This window comes from Rhea pennata, unplaced genomic scaffold, assembly GCF_028389875.1.
Source record: "Rhea pennata isolate bPtePen1 unplaced genomic scaffold, bPtePen1.pri scaffold_26, whole genome shotgun sequence".
Lineage (NCBI taxonomy): Eukaryota > Metazoa > Chordata > Aves > Rheiformes > Rheidae > Rhea > Rhea pennata.
Window position 1 is genome coordinate 263,399 of NW_026907677.1, and position 4,785 is coordinate 268,183.

The 4,785-nt window shown below is 55.2% G+C and overlaps 1 non-coding gene across 1 annotated transcript; it reads left to right on the forward strand.

Annotated features, from left to right (window-relative positions):
* Window positions 1–2,236: 2,236 nt before the first annotated feature.
* On the forward strand, window positions 2,237–2,308 carry TRNAA-UGC (transfer RNA alanine (anticodon UGC)). Its single transcript has one exon. It is a non-coding gene; the product is annotated as a tRNA-Ala (tRNA).
* Window positions 2,309–4,785: the final 2,477 nt, after the last annotated feature.

Sequence of the window (4,785 nt, forward strand, 5' to 3'; positions counted from 1 at the left end):
GAGGGGCTCAGGCTATAAAAAACTCTGTTGAAATTACCAGATTTATTCCTCTAGGCAAAGATACACATCTGTCTACTAAGTCGGTGTGTGCAGGAGGTGGGGGAAGGCTGCCTCCAAGTGAGTGTCTTGACTCAGCAGCCATAAATGTTTTCAGTTCTACAGAAGCAGCTCTTCAGAGATTCAGGTGTTGTGTCCTTGTGATACTAGTATCCAGTTTGTTGGGGAAAGCACAGCAGTCGGGTGCTTGAAGGGCACAGAAGTGAAAAGGAACCTGGAGAGGGCAAATGAAATGAAACTCAAAAATACATGTCCGCATCCCTCAGAAATGCACAAGCCAAAAACCTGGTGCATGTGCTGGACTATCTGTAAGACTGTTGTAAATGGAGCTCCCAGGGAGTCTCCAGCAGCCTCCCAGCATACCTGGCAATGTGGAACCTAAATGATAGCTGGTGCTGTCCTCTGGGCTTGTTGGGTGCTGGTGAAAAGGAAGTTTGGAAGAGAATACAGAGCCAGGTGGAATAGGCTGCCATGTAACTAATAACTATGTATCCATGCAGACAGACATGTATGAACACATGCAAACAGGCTTTAAACTGAAAACTGTGTCGACCAGATCGTACACAGAAACAAAGTGTCAGAGGACACACCTACTGCATGGGAAAATGCAGCAGATTTTGAGGAGGTAGGGGATGCAAGCGAGCCAGACTGTTCCATGGGAAAAGGAGCACAGACAGGGCATGTTGACCCAGAGGCATGGTGGCTTGTTTGGGGCTGTATCAGTGTTGTCCCAAATTGGGTTCTTTTACCGAGTGTGCAACTAACCAATAGACGCGCAGGATCAAAATACTTGTTCATTTCTGCACAGGGATGGGTGCTTGGTGGTAGATCCACAAAGCTAGCACACCTTTTCCCTTTCTCATTCTTTATCTATAAACACTTTTCAGGAAGTACTTTATACAGATTTTTCTGTTGGTTACAGTTTTATCACATCACATTCTTGCTCTGTGCTTGTGCTTTAACATCCGTGTTAATTAGCATAGGAAGCAGAGAAGAAGGTGGTAACATCATTATCATGTCATTATCATCTCATTATTCATTTTGAGGGGTGCACTTTAATAGGTTAATAGGCCCTAATGAACTTGTAAGTTCCTCTGGGTTATTCTGCTGTTTTTGTCCTCTCTGTTCCTGACGTTCTTCAAAGTGTTGTGGTTTCCTCACGGTTATTTGGCTGGAGCCGGTTGTCCTTTGCAATACTGTTTTCCAAGATCCTCTCTCCCTTGTCCTTGAGTCTTGTTAGCTCTTGGAGGGTTTCCACAGCATCATTCCAACAGAGCGCCGGTGTTCCCGTGGGGGTCCAATTTTGCTTTCCTGCAGAGGTATTACAAGAGGTATTACAAGGACATTATACTGTAATTCCATTGGGAATCAAATCAGCAACCCCAGGCTCCATTCCCTGTTCCACTGTCCCTGGGTGGGCTCCACCAACAACCTTTCAGTTAACAGCCAAATGCACTGCCGGTTGGCCCACAGAAACCCCCCACCTGGGGCTGTGCCGGGGACTCCAGTGTCAGCACTGTCCTGGTGCTGCAAGAATGGGAATGTCCCTGAGCGCAACCCCGTACCCAGCCCCAGGCAGGGGGACGCTGCCCTTTGCCCATGGCCGGGTGCTGGTGGACAGCGTGGTGCAGGGGGAGGCCTGGAGCCTGGCTGAGGGGCTCTGGGCAGCTCCCTGCCCAGCACCAGCTCTGCCTGCTCCCCTGCTCCCTCCACCCCACACCCTGGGGGCAATCGGAGCTGTGGGCACATCCCCCTGGGGAGGGCATTTCCCTCACACCACTCCCTCCTGCTGCTGCCCTCGTGGACACAGGTGACGCACACAGGAGTGCTGCCTGCGCTGGCAGAGGTGACTCAGGGAAGGGGCTTGCTCCTCTCCATCGAGCCTCCCCTGGCAGGGCCAGAGCCTGGCAGCAGCATATACAGTGACACTCTCCTCCTGACCCAATTAGCTGCAGAGATGCTGCAGGGGCAGCGCTCTGTGGGGTGGTCCTGTGCAGGAGCAGTCCCAGTGCAGAGGCAAGGCCAGCTTCCCCCGCGGCCTGGCACGAGGGTCTGAATGGAGTTTTCTGGGGAGGGTCTGAGGGCAGCAGGGCACAAGGGTGCTGTGCTTGTCAGGGACATGGCATGGGAGGAGAGGGCACCCTAAAGATCAGCCCCCAACAACATATGCCATGTGTAAGGGGATGTAGCTCAGTGGAAGAGCGCCTGCTTTGCATGCAGGAGGTCCTGGGTTCAGTCCCCAGCATCTCCAGCAAGGACTTTTGTGCCTCGCTGTGTTGTCTTCCCAGCAGATATAAGGGTGGTGGAAGTCCCCTGGGTGAGCCTGGGTCTCTGATTGGGAGGCTGCTTCCTGCTGTCCATCAAAAGCCTCATCAACTTCCTCTTCCTGAGCTGGTGGCTTGTTGTAAACACCTACAGCAGTGTCTGCCATGTTAGCCTGCCTAGTCATCCTCACCCATAAGCTCTGGACTCACTGTTCATCCACCCCTAGCCTTCCATGATGGAACGAGTGGCTGGGGAGAGAGCGGGAGAGCAGTGGAGGTTGTCTCCCTTGACTTCAGTAAGCTTTTAAACACTGTCTCCCATAGCATCCTCATAGGCAAGAAGTGTGGGCTAGATGAGCGGCCAGTGAGGTGGCTTGAGAAGTGACTGAACGGCAGAGCTCAGGGGGTTGTCATCAGCAGTACAGAGTCTAGTTGGAGGCCAGTGATGTCCCTCCAGGGCTCCGTACTGGGGCCACTCTTCTTCAACTTAGTCGCCAGTGACCTGGACGAAGGTACAAAGTGCCTCCTCAGCAAGTGTGCCAACGATAATAAACTGGGAGGAGCAGCTGATGCATCAGAAGACTGTGCTGCCATTTGAGAGACCTGGAGAGGCTGGAGAGGTGGGGGGAGTGGAACCTCATGAAGTTCAACAAGGGCAAGTGCACGGTCCTGCACGTGGGGAGGTATAACCCCATGCACCAGTGCAAGCTGGAGGCTGAGCTGCTGGAGAGCAGCTCTGCGGAGAAGGACCTGGGAGTGCTGGTGGACACTAAGTTGACCATGAGCCAGCAATGTGCTCTTGTGGCCAAGAAGGGCAGTGGCAGCCTGCAGAAGGGACGATTGAGAGGGGATCTTATCAACGTGTACAAGTACCTGAAGGGAGGGTGTCAAGAGGATGAGGGTCACACTCTTTTCAGTGGTGCCAAGCAGCAGGACAAGAGGCGGTGTGCACCAGCTGAAACACAGGAAGTTCCACGTGTGTGTGAGGGAAAACTTCTTTCTTGAGTGACCAAGCACTGGAAGAAGCTGCCCAGAGAGGTTGTGGAGTCTCCCCAACTTTCTCTGAATCTGCAATTTTCTGATTGCCTCAGTGCCCCCCACCCCTGAGTCTGGTCCTGGACAACCTACCAGAACCATAAGTTCTGGTAGGGCAGATGTAATGATGGAGTGGGGCAGCCATAGATGCCTGCGACCCTCTTTGGGTCCCTGGCTAGTGCAGTACCAGCAGGGTTTGGTCCAGGTCTTTGCGGCCCCTTCTCCTCTCAGTCCACCCCTCCTGGCCCTTTCTCTTCCTTGCTTTCATTTTGCAAGATCAATAGATGTTTTAGGAGGACCCAGAGAGTGGGGGGCAAGTGGGGCAGATGATTGGCACTGTACTAGAGGAGGTCCTGGTGCGGAGGAGACAGGGAGGAGCCACCCAAGCTGTGCTCCTGGCTGTGGGCAGTGACAGCTGGGAGGGCTGTGGGTGCTCCTGGGTGCCAGGTGCTGCTGCGGCACAGCGCAGGGCTGCGACGGAAACCTTTTGAAGCAAAGGAGGACTCCAAAGCAAACACCCCGAGTGCCCCGTTCAGCCCCAACCCGCTGCAGGGCCAGCCCTGGCCAGGCCCTGGGGGTGATGGGGGCCGTGCCTCTCTGTGACACGGGCTGTGGTCACAGGAGACATCCCGTGTCACAGCCACAGTTGCCCTCCCCCACCCAGACCCGGCCTCTCCCCACATGTCCCAGTGAGGCTGGTCTAGCGCAGGCGCTGGGGCTGCTCTCGGCACCTCTCTGCTGCCAAGAGCTGCCGAGCCTGAGCAGGAGCCAGCGAGCGGAGGTCAGGGCAGTGTGGGGTTGTACAGAAGTGTGCAGGAGGAGGAGGAAGAGGAGAGGAGCTGCTTCCTCATCACCTGCCACTGCAGGGGTGACCCAGAGCACACAGGACCAGGATGGAGCTCTGGGACGCTGGCCACGGGACACGGCATGGACAGGGGGTGCCAGCACTCCCCAGCTGGGGTAAGACCTTCCGGAGATCCTCCTCAGGTCTAGCAGGGATCCTCCCCAGGTCTGGCAGGGTATTGCCTGGAGGCAGTGCCCACCTCAGCCCCTGTAGGGAATGGGGCCTGTTTGGGGAGGGAGTGCTCTTGGAGGACGCTCGCACTGCTCATCCTCCGGCTGAGGCAGGTACGGAGCAGCTGAGAGCTGCCCCCAGAGCATGACGGGTCTTTCCCTTCTCTTCCAGAGCAGCTTGCTGTCTGGGAAGAGGTATCTGACTACATTGTGCGGCAGCTGATGCTGAACCAGGTGGGTGTGCCTTGCGGGGCCTGCCCCGGGAAGCCTTCTCCTGGAGCTTGTGTGTCTGTGGGATGACTTCTCTGCTTTGACTGGTAGAGTTGAGAGGGTGAAGAGGAGGGGGATGAAAGCATCTGGAAAGGTCTTCCAAAGAAGGGCCCCAAGGTTTCTCCAAAGCTTTGTCCAGCGCTTT